This window comes from Narcine bancroftii, chromosome 2, assembly GCF_036971445.1.
Source record: "Narcine bancroftii isolate sNarBan1 chromosome 2, sNarBan1.hap1, whole genome shotgun sequence".
NCBI classification, from domain to species: Eukaryota; Metazoa; Chordata; class Chondrichthyes; order Torpediniformes; family Narcinidae; genus Narcine; species Narcine bancroftii.
In genome coordinates, this window is record NC_091470.1 from 360,545,702 (window position 1) to 360,558,074 (window position 12,373).

Below are 12,373 nucleotides of genomic sequence, written 5' to 3' on the forward strand. Positions count from 1 at the left end.
GACAGAAACTCCTGGAACAAAAGGTACTTGATCTACAGAGGGCAGTTGAGCTGACAGAGACCACTGGAGGTGGCCCTCCAAAATTCGGACGCCACTATCCTGGGACGGGAGATCATCCACACTGTCCCACTCCTCCAGTGACCTGAATTCAGCCACTGTTGCGGGTGATCTCCCCAATTGCTACTTCTTCGGGCAGAGAAAGCTGCCCTGCCAAGGATGCAGTATGCGCTATGTGCAGGAAAAAGGGACATTACACCAAAGTTTGCTAGTCAAAACAGTCTGCGAAACTTAATAGCACACTGTGTGAGGACATTTACCACTCTGAACAGTGCAATCTCCTCTATGAACCAGCAACACCATGTGCGAGTCATGGGGGCCACCATTTTGGACCGTGTGGCAAACATCATCGTCTCAGGCATAGGACACCACAAGGGAACAGCAAGAGCAGCCATCTTGGGATTGAGGGTGGCCATCTCGGGATCATGAGCACCCATCGGGCACAGACAACGAGTCTATACCTGGCCTCCATCATCCTGAATCCAGAGGCACATGAACTCACCAGATCCATGATAAAGTCCAGGTAAACGGGCACGTTACCAACTGGTTATTCGATAACGGGAATACAGAAAGTTTTATCCACCCTGATACCACTAAGCACCCATCATTTGCGTCCAAATCACACATGGCAGCCATCCACGGATCTTGTATAGTGACCTTACAAACATTTAAAGCCACAACTCTGTGCCCCCTTGCTACTGGGGCTGGACATCCAGTGCCAGCTTCAGAAAGCTACATTGAAATTCAATGGGCCCCATCCCCCCTCTTACCGGTTGCAACAAACAATTCACAGACAGCCCTCTGCGTGCGACCTGTGGCCTCTCAACCCTCAAGGTTGACCCACTCCACTGTTCATCAACCTCACTCACAACTGCAAACCAGGGGCCACCAGGAGTAGATGGTGCTGTGCAGCAGACAAGGTGTTTATTAAGTTGGAGGTTCAGCGCTTATTGGACGAGGGCATCATCAAGGCCAGCAATAGCCCTTGGAGGGCGCAGGTGGTTGTGATAAAGTACGAGGAAAAGAGTAGGATGGTCATAGACTACAGCCAGACCATCAACAGGTCGATGCATACCCACTTCCCCACATATCTGATATGGTCAACCAGATCGCACAATATCGGGTATTCTCCATGATTGACCTGAAGTCAGCATATCACCAACTCCCGATCTGCACACAAGTCCGCCAGTATACTGCATTCGAGGTAGATGACCATTTCTACCACTTCCTCCAGGTCTATTTCAGCGTCACAAATGGGGTATCTGTCTTCCATCAGGAGATGGAACACATGTTGGACCACTATAATCTAAACTGCAGGCCACCTTCCCATACCTAGATAATGTAACCATGTGCAGCCACGACCTGCAAGATCACAATGCAAATCTCTGCAAGTTCCTCCAGGCAGCAAAATGCCTGAATCTTATTTATTACGAGGACAAGTGTGTGTTCCAGTCAGCACAACTAGCCATCCTTGGCTGCTTGGTTGAGAACAGTGTCATTGGTTTCGACCTTGACTGCATGCATCCTTTGCTGGAGTTAACTCTCCCAAATGGCAGTGAACTGGGATTCGCTGGTAGTGTGTTGTGCTAATGGCCAGCCCTGCCCTGCCTCCCGGCTCCGTCGCCATCTGCTCACATATAACCCTGGTTTCCCGGCTAAACCCAGAACCCTTCTGAAGACTACTGTGAAACCTTACCCTTAGTTATAAGCTAATAAAAGCGTTTATTCTCCCTCCAGTCGTGAGAGCTTTTATTCACACTACTATTTTATTAGCTTATTCCCTAACGATGGAAGTGCTGCTCAAGCCAGGTACGCTGCTGATGGGCCCTCTGTCCCCCGACGCGGCTGAGGAGTTCACGTACTGGCTAGACTGCTTCCAGGCCTACCTGAACACGACCAGAGACATCTTCCACATCGATGAACTCACGAGGTCTGCAATAATTTCAAGGGTAGGAATGAAGGGTATGCAGTCATCAGGGACTGCACTACATATGACGCTGCCATCGAGGCGTTGAAGGCTGGGTACCTGAAGATGCAAAACGACGTCCTAGCAAGGCACTGACTCGCTCTATGTGGCCAGCTGCCAGGAGAGACCATCGATGATTACCTGCTGGATCTGTGGATGCTTGTGAAGAAGTACAAGTACGAAGCGGCTAAGGGCCACGTTTGTAAGGAAGAACAGATCTGGGACCCCCTAGTCGCAGGGGTCAGCTCAAAGTACATGAGACAGCGACTGCTCGAGTCAGGTAAGAAGGACCTTGCTAGCCACGATGAACCGGCCAAGTCATTGGAACAGGCCAAGCTTGAGAATAACGACCTCAAAGCCAGTGAGCTCGCTCACTCAGGAGACCCCTTTCAAGGACAGGCTGCTCCCGCTACCCCAGCCCTAACAGCTGCCGCTTCCTGTGCTAGGGAGGGCTTTTCCTGTAGCAAGAGCCAGCCTCCTCGATCTCGTTACCCAGCTACAGACTCAGTGGGTTCCAGCTGTGGGAAGAAAGGGCATTGGGCGAGGGTTTGCCGTGCGAGGGGAAGCACAGGAAGTCCATAGCCTGCACTGCTCCCTGATTAAATTCCAGCCCCAAGCCACCTGTCCCGAATTCACCCAAACTCACTTGCTGTGCCAACAGAGGGTGGCAGTGAAGCCCAAATTCAAACTCGGCGCCATCATCGTCAGAGAAGGAAGAAGGGTGGCCATCTTGCCGCACCACAAGGTCGACGCCATCTTACCCATGCAGGGAAACCCAGGACAGTGGGGGCCACTCGAGTGAGGAGTATGGAGTCTCTGTGGACCTAGCCTCGATGGACCTAGATCAGGACAGCCTCATCAACTCAGCAATTCCATAGTGACTGTGAAGGTAAACAGACATTCCACTAAATGCCTAATCGACACAGGCTACTGAAAACTTCATAGACTCACAGACTATGCAAAAATACAACCTAAAGAGGTATCCTTCCAATTACTGCATATTCCTTGCTTCTCATTCGCATTCTACACATGTTCAACAACATTGTATAGTACATCTGTCGTTTGAAGGGGGGGATTTCTGTAAATTTTACTTGTATATACTTGATGAATTGTGTGCTCTGGTGTTGTTGGGTCTGGACTTCCTGTGTCACCTTAAAAGCATGACCTTGGAGTATTATGGTCGCCTCCCCCCATAACGGTTCAGAAAGGAGGGCCCCTAAAATCAGAACCCACATCCAGCATCTCCACACTAAATATCGACCCCCTCCTCTCTTCCTGAATCTGTTCTCAGACTGCACACCTATTGCTGGAGATACAGTACAGCAGACTGAGATTTTATAAAGCCTGAGAGACAACGTCCACTTGAAGAAGGTATCATTGAACCTAGCACCAGCCCATGGAGAACGCAAGCGGTAGTGGTAAAAGGGGAAAACAAGTCCAGGCTAGTAATTGACCATAGCCAAACTATTAATTGGTACACATTCCTGGACGCATACCTCCTCCTTTGAATTTCAGACATGGTGAATGATATTGTGCAGTATCGGGTCTATTCAACCATCGACCTGAAAGCTGATTATCACCAGTTCCCAATCCGTTCCGAGGACCGTCTATATATGGCATTTGAAGCCAACGGTCATCTTATCAATCCCGGAGGTCCTTTTCGGTATCACTAACAGGGTTTTTATTTTACAGAGGCAGATGGACAGAATGGTGGATGAGTATAGGTTAAAGGCTACCTTCCCCTACCATCCAGTCGCCACTATGTAATGCAACCAATGCTACTCCTCACGAGCTCCTATTCCATTTCAAAAGGTCGGCATCGGGAACTACACTCCCAACCTGGATCATCACTCTTGGTCCAGTCCTTCTCAGGAAGCAAGTGAGGAGAAACAAGATTGACCCCCCGGTGAAACTTCTCCATTCCAATCCCACGGACACTTATGTGGAGTGCCCAGATGGCAGGGAGCCATCAGGGACCAGGCACCTGCTGGAACAGAGGGTCTGTTGCCTCAAATGCCCTGCGAGCCATGGAGCTCATTCACGCCACCCCCAGTCAGGGCCTCAGGAGATTCAGTTCAGGAGGAAAGTGCATCCTCCTCCACCTTTGAGCCAGAGACTTAGCCCACCTCTCCTCCCTCAGAAGGGGGCTAGGAGACCCAAGGAGTCCAAGGCCCACTGGTGCTAAGGTGCTCCACCAGGATCTCCAGATCCCTGGACTGCTAAAATGTGTAAATTTGTAAATAACTATATTTTTCAACCTTTTTTTTCCTGAACCTTTTTTTTCTATTTTCATTCACAGACCCTAAATTCTAAAGGAAGGGATGAATGAATAAACTGGGATTCACTGGTAGTGTGTTGTGCTGAGGGCTGGCCCCACCCCCATCTGCTCACTAAACTCAGAACCCTTCTGAAGACTACTGTGAAACCTTACCCTTAGTTATAAGCTAATAAAAGCATTTGTTCTCCTTCCATTCATGAGAGCTTTTATTCACGCTACACACATACCCTCAAAGCACTGAAGAGATGCCTTGGGTTCTTCTCATATTATGCTCAATGGGTCCCCAACTACGCAGACAAGATTCTCCCACTGGTCAAAGCCACCACGTTTCCCCTGCCGGCAGAGGTCCATATCAAAGACAACATCACCAAGGCAACCATGCATGCCATAGATGAGTCCACACCATTCCAAGTGGAGAACCATGCACCTGACTTTGTCCTGGCTGCCACACTCAACCAAGTGGGTAAACCCGTCGCTTTATCCTCACACACCCACCAGGCCCCTGAAATTCACCATGCCTCTGTAAAGAAGGAGGAATGGCCATCAGAGAGGCACTACTTCGCCAGAAAACTATTCACTCACCTCACGGATCAGTGAGTGGTCACATTCATGTTTAATAATAAGCAAAAGGGAAAAATTAAGAGCAATAAAGACCCTCGGATGGAGAATTAAACTGTCCACTTACAACTACAACATCCTCTCCAAGCCTGGCAAACTTAATGAGCCCCCCCCGAACGCTCTATCCTGTGGGACCTGTGCCAGTTTCCAAATGGACAGACTGCAGACCCTCCATAATAACATTTGTTACCCTGGAGAAATTAGGTTTTTCCAATTTATCAAAGCTCAGAATCTACCATACTCCGTTGAGGAAGTTTGAGTAATGATTAAAAACTGCCAGGTCTGCTCCGAATGCAAACCACAATTCTACCAACCGGACAAAGTGCACCTGATCAAAGCTACCCGCCCCTTCGAGCGCCTAAGCATTGATTTCATGGGGCCTCTCCCCTCCTCCAACCGGAATGCCTAGTTCCTTACAACCATCGACGAATACTCTCATTTCCCTTTCACCATCCCATGACCTGACAGGACCACAGCCACAGTTATCAAGGCCCTCCACAATATCTTCACACTCTTTGGGTATCCTGGCTTCATCCACAATGACTGGGGGACCTCATTCATGAGTGATGAGCTGTGGCAGTACCTGCTGGCCAGAGGCATCGCCATAAGCAGGACCACCAGCTACAATCCTAGAGAAAACAGGCAAGTGGAAAGGGAGAATACCACAGTCTGGAAAATCATCCTCCTGGAAATGAGGTCACAGGGCCTTACCGATACCAAATGGCAATAAGTCCTCCCAGGCACACTCCACTCCATCCGATCACTTTTATGTATGGCCACCTAAAACATGCCTCATGAACGGATGTTTGTTTTCCTGAGGAACTCTGCATCAGGAACTACGCTGCATGCCTGGCTCCTCCCCAGGACTGGTCCTGCTTTGGAAGCACGCCAGGCATTCTAAGACTGACCCACTGGTCTATGTTGTCTTCCCTGATGGGCGTGAGGACAAGGTCTCAATCCAGGATCTGGCACCATCAGGCGCCTCTCCAACCGCCACCTACTTCTACCTTAGGGGTCCCTGAGCCTGCAACTGATCACTCTCCACCCCTGGGTACTGTTGTCACCAAGGATGCACCAGCCCCACACTCTCTTACCCCCTCTCCTGTTCCCCCCCCACCCCTCTCAACAAACTGTAATAATGACAGGCCAACTCCACAAGCTGCTCAGGACACCACGGCAGTGCTCCCCAACAAAGGAGACTTCCTGACAGACTTAATCTGTAAAATGTATATATGTATATTTGTTTCTTCATCTTTCTTTCTCACCCTGCAAGAGTGAATGTGGAAAACCACTGTTATGTTATGATTGGCTGCTGCTGGTTAGATACACCTCCCAAGACCTATCCTATCCTATCCTATCCTAGCCCTTTGCATGCTCCCCATTCCACTCTGCCTTGATCAGTTAAGCCTGATAGTTTCACATCTCCAGTCTTTTTGTGATTATTGATGGTGCATCAAACAGATTAGTGCAATACAATTTCTGCATCACAAAATCTACTTAAATCTAAACCAGAAATTTTGGATGTGGTGTGGAGATTGGAAACTTTATCCACTCAGTCTGGCTGTATACAAAGGTGAGATCCTTCTGGGAGGACCCTGGGGAAATTCTGAAAAAAATTACAAAGGTGTATTTTCCACAGGATTTGGAATTGTACCTTCTGGGAAACATTATGGATACAAGTTTTAAACTGTCCAGATATCAAATTCAGTTTGTGAAGGTCGCCTTGTCAGTAGCCAGAAAGTGTATAATGTTCACGTGGAAGTCCGACTCCCAACTAAACATTACACGATGGAATATAGAGATACAGAGTTGTATTCCCCTGGAGAAAATCATATATAAATTAAGGAGAAAAATATAACACATTCATTAGGGTTTGGCAGCCTTATCTGAAACATATAGGTATGCAGATATAGTTATGGTGGTGGGTGAGGGGAAAATGGACTCTGATTGTAATGTATCATTGTTGAGAAAGATTTTGTTGTTTTGGATTTGTGTGATCTCGAAAAGTACATTTTGGTATATTTTCATATTTTGTTTCACAAAAATAATTATGTATCCATCAAAATCTTTTAAGCTAAGGTAAAACTGTCAACTACTGGAGGACATGCATTTAAGGTGAGGAGAGGAAAGTTTAAAAACAATTTTTTAAAACTGAGTACTGTAGGTGCCTGGAATGGGCTGCCAGGAGTAGTGGAGGAAGCAGAAAAGAGGCTTCCAGGTGTACAAAGATATGTAGGGAATAGAAGGATATGGATCCTGTGCAGGGAGCCAAGTTTTAGCATAACTTGGGCATCATGCACAGACAGAAATGAATTGAAGGGCCTGTTCCTGTGCTACTGTTCTATTCTAACATTGTCTTACTGAGATTTGCAGACATTGCTGTGTGTAATTTAGCTATTTTGATTATACTACTCAGTGGGTTTAAAGGCAACACCATACTAAAACATAAGAAACCACAAAACACAAAGAATTACAAATTATGCATAAAGTTATTCTTTTACTACTAACAAAAATCTAACTGAAGGTACATAAGTGAAATAAAAACAAGTGTTGGAATCACTCAGCAGGACAGGTGGCATCTACGGAAAGAAAAGCAGTTAGTGTTTCAGCTCGTGGACACCTCATCAGAATATGAGTAAATTCCAAAAGGCCATAGAGAATCTACAGACAATGTGTCTCTATTTGCTGATTTTTCTTTTAATATATTTATTAAGTTTCTAGGACTGATCAGCCAGCTCCCCACCATGACTACCAGCCCCCCACACATCTCCATCGGGCACACAAAACTCAAAACGGTCAACCAGTTTACCTATCTCGGCTGCACCATTTCATCGGATGCAAGGATCGACAACGAGATAGACAACAGACTCGCCAAGGAAAATAGCGCCTTTGGAAGACTACACAAAAGAGTCTGGAAAAACAACCAACTGAAAAACCTCACAAAGATTAGCGTATACAGAGCCGTTGTCATACCCACACTCCTGTTCGGCTCCGAATCATTGGTCCTCTACCGGCATCACCTATGGCTCCTAGAATGCTTCCACCAGCGTTGTCTCTGCTCCATCGTCAACATCCATTGGAGCGACTTCATCCCTAACATCGAAGTACTCGAGATGGCAGAGGCCAACAGTATCGAATCCACGCTGCTGAAGATCAAACTGCGCTGGGTAGGTCACGTCTTCAGAATGGAGGACCATCGCCTTCCCAAGATCGTGTTATATGGCGAGCTCTCCACTGGCCACCGAGACAGAGGTGCACCAAAGAAGAGGTACAAGGACTCTTGGTGGCTGCCACATTGACCACCGCCAGTGGGCTGATATCGCTTCAAACTGTGCATCTTGGCGCCTCACAGTTCGGCGGGCAGCAACCTCCTTTGAAGAAGACCGCAGAGCCCACCTCACTGTCAAAAGACAAAGGAGGAAAAACCCAACACCCAACCAACCAATTTTCCCCTGCAACCGCTGCAACCGTGTCTGCCTGTCCCGCATCGGACTTGTCAGCCACAAACGAGCCTGCAGCTGACGTGGACATTACCCCTCCATAAATCTTCGTCCGCGAAGCCAAGCCAAAGAAGAAAGGATACAAGTGCCTATGGCCAGACCAGCCTGTTCTCAATTGCCTTTAAGAAAAGTGATAACACATTTTCTTGAATTGTTGCAGTCCTTAGTTGCGAGTACTTATTTCACATTGCAATGCTGGAATTTAGATTAATAAATTAAGGAACAGTCACACATTTCCAAGTTTATGAAAGAAATTCCAGGGATTATGATTCAGCAAAACTCTTGTCCTAATCCTTCAATCAGCAAAACCAGAAACTATCGCATTTCTGTATTAGAGAAAAATAAAAAGTGTCACTTTAATGTTTATCAGGATTGATATTGCTGTTTTTAACACATTTCCCCAGATATACTGAATTAAATGTTAAGTAATTGATTTCCAGTTTAATAAATATTATTATCCTTTGATATTTTTTCAACAAATGCAATATGAAACCACAAATTGGATTTTGTTACTTTCAACTGAAAAAAAATCAAATTTTCATGCGTTCTCTCTGCAGAACATTATCAAATATTGTAATCAACAACTTTATTTTGCTATGTTGTTAAACCCAACTTAATGAATTCCTCATTTTAATTTCCACTTATTTTCAAAAGAGAGAAAAAAAGTTTTGCACTGACTTAATTTTGGCATGAATAAAATAGATAAAATAAAAACATTTTTAATAAGCACTTTGGGATTTGAATTTTCTCCACATATTCCTGGTTTTCTTAACAGCACCTCACGTCCCCAAATGTAAACAGGCACCAAGTTTTTTACATGGTTAATTGATTTTCAAATTTATGCCTTAGCTTTTCCTCAAACTGTATTCAAATAAACATCTAAAGTGCTGACATAAAAGATGTAGTATCCTGGAAACCATGCATCAGATTTTAGGATCTGCGTTCAACATCACAGTTCAGGGCCAAAATATCAAACTGAATGCCAAGCTTTTGAAAATACCAATTACATGAATTTAAAAGACAAATTCATAGTTAAGTATGTTCCTATTAATGGGGAATATTTTCACAACTTGCATTTTTTACATAAATAATACTGGAAAACAACCCAAAGCAGTTTACGGAAAAATCTTCAAATAATATTTGGCACCAAGTCACAAGGAAATATTGATAATATAGAACATAAAACTGTTCAACATAGCAACAGGCTCTTCAATCCACAATGTATGTGCCAAACATTTTGGCCATATTAAATTAAAACTGCTGTTTGCACATGATACATATCCCTTTATTTTCTGCACATGCATGTGTTTTATCTGGAAACCTTTTAAAAGCTAGCATCATATCTGTTTCCACCACTACCTCTGCCAGGCCGCTACATAAAAATGTGCCCTCATATCTTCTTAACCACCACCCCCCATCCCCACCCTATCTCACCTTAAATACAGCTCTCCAGTGTTTGACATTTTTATCTTGGGGACTCTACTCAGCTTTCCATGCACTAGATTTGATTTAAACTCTCCCAGAGCTCATAGCCTCTAACCCAGGTACATCTTGGCAAATCTTTTCTGTACCCTTTCCAAAGCCTCCACAACTCTCCTGTAGTTGCACACAAGACTTCAAATGCTGCCTAATCAGAGTCTTTCTTTGCTGCAGTTTTCTTCCTCTTATATTCAATGCTCCAACCATGCCATTGACCTTCTTTACCACCCTATCGACTTTCAAGAAGCCATAGATCTAGAACCCCAGATCCCTCTGCATATCAATGCTTCTGGAACATAGGGAAATGGCACTAGCTTAGTCAGCAGGTACAAGTAGAGCTGAGGGGGCCTGTTTTCATTTCTGCACTCAAAACCTCTATGACTCAAGTTGAAGAACAAGCATCAATGGTGCAACGTAATCAAGTGGTTAAAAATTAAAAAGCACGGAGCATTTTCTATGCCCCACTTCTCTGGTCTTTCAGGAAAGCTTTCTTTCTGAATTTTTTTTCAAAAAATATACATAGTAACATTTTAAATATACAATATATTAAACTTTTTCTCACAAACACAACAAACAAAATCAAAAAAAAAAGTCCCTCCCTCCCTCCCCTTCCATATATACAGATCCATTTACCATCAGAGCTTACATATATTTTAAGTATATAGAATATAGTTGGGGAAACTATGTTTTTGTACACAAGTTACTTTTATACCCTTTTTTGTTCCTTTTTATTACTGTATCTGGGCTCCTATGTGATCCAAATACGGCTGCCAGACGTATATAAAAGTGTTATATGTGTTTTTTCAGGCTGAAGAAAACTGAGGTCCTCCATCAGCCAGCTCCCCACCATGACTACCAGCCCCCCCCACATCTCCATCGGGCACACAAAACTCAAAACGGTCAACCAGTTTACCTATCTCGGCTGCACCATTTCATCAGATGCAAGGATCGACAACGAGATAGACAACAGACTCGCCAAGGCAAATAGCGCCTTTGGAAGACTACACAAAAGAGTCTGGAAAAACAACCAACTGAAAAACCTCACAAAGATAAGCGTAAACAGAGCCGTTGTCATACCCACACTCCTGTTCGGCTCCGAATCATGGGTCCTCTACCGGCACCACCTACGGCTCCTAGAACGCTTCCACCAGCGTTGTCTCCGCTCCATCCTCAACATCCATTGAAGCGCTTACACCCCTAACGTCGAAGTACTCGAGATGGCAGAGGTCGACAGCATCGAGTCCACGCTGCTGAAGATCCAGCTGCGCTGGATGGGTCACGTCTCCAGAATGGAGGACCATCGCCTTCCCAAGATCGTGTTATATGGCGAGCTCTCCACTGGCCACCGTGACAGAGGTGCACCAAAGAAGAGGTACAAGGACTGCTTAAAGAAATCTCTTGGTGCCTGCCACATTGACCACCGCCAGTGGGCTGAGATCGCCTCAAACCGTGCATCTTGGCGCCTCACAGTTTGGCGGGCAGCAACCTCCTTTGAAGAAGACCGCAGAGCCCACCTCACTGACAAAAGGCAAAGGAGGAAAAACCCAACACCCAACCCCAACCCACCAATTTTCCCCTGCAGCCGCTGCAACCGTGTCTGCCTGTCCCGCATCGGACTTGTCAGCCACAAACGAGCCTGCAGCTGACGTGGACATTTACCCCTTCCATAAATCTTTGTCCGCGAAGCCAAGCCAAAGAAAAAAGGATATGTGTTTTTTACATAGGTATACAGCTGTTCATTTCTGCAGTACATCATGCTATGAGTAGAGAGGAGTTGGACTTCCAAGTGATCTCCATCTTTCTCTTAAAATTTATCTAAGCTGGAGAACACAGAAGAAGGTCCCATTGGCCACTCCATATTTGTGTTTTAATTGTTCAAAGGACATAACAGTTCCTTTCATGTAACAGTCCTTAATATATCTTATACCTTTGTCATAACATGAATTTAATATTGAATTGTCCGTGTTCATCGGCAGTAACACATTTTCACACAATGGTGCTTTTTTCCCTATACATTCATTTCTTGCCACGTTCTAATAATATGTATTAGAATGGGGTTATCCATCTTTTTCTTTAGTGATTTGACACTCGATTTATAGATAAAATCCTTTGCTTTCCCCTCCTCCATGGAGTACATTCACATTTGAACCCAATATGGGGGATGGGGGAGGAGATGTCTTCAGTGAAGAAGGCCGTGAGAAATCTAGCCTGTGGAACGAGATAATATTTTTTGAAATCTGGAAGACTAAGTCCTAGGTCAGTTTTTCCAATGCAATTTTTGATACCTTATTGTTCGATAGGAACTGTCTTAATATGGTTGTTTAGTAGTTTAAAAGTTTTTAGGTAATGGAATAGGCAGCGATTGAAAAGGGAATTGGAGTCTTGGCATCACTTTCATTTTGACGCAGTTAACCCTTCCCAACAAAATAATCAGCAAGTCTCTCCATTTCAGTAGGACTCTTTCCACCTTCCCAA

The 12,373-nt window shown here is 45.1% G+C and overlaps 1 protein-coding gene across 7 annotated transcripts in view; it reads right to left on the bottom strand.

Moving 5' to 3' along the window:
* The window catches only part of ldlrad4a (low density lipoprotein receptor class A domain containing 4a), a 339,264-nt gene that overhangs the window by 311,029 nt on the left and 15,862 nt on the right, over positions 1-12,373 (bottom strand). The window contains exon 2 of one of the 7 annotated variants that reach the window (XM_069922457.1): positions 2,670-2,904. The exons of 5 other annotated variants lie outside the window; for them this stretch is intronic. The gene's annotated coding sequence lies outside the window, so the exon portion shown is untranslated. Of the gene's footprint in view, positions 1-2,669; positions 2,905-7,892; positions 8,059-12,373 lie in introns of those variants that run through there. One more of the 7 variants, XM_069922458.1, reaches the window with a different exon arrangement.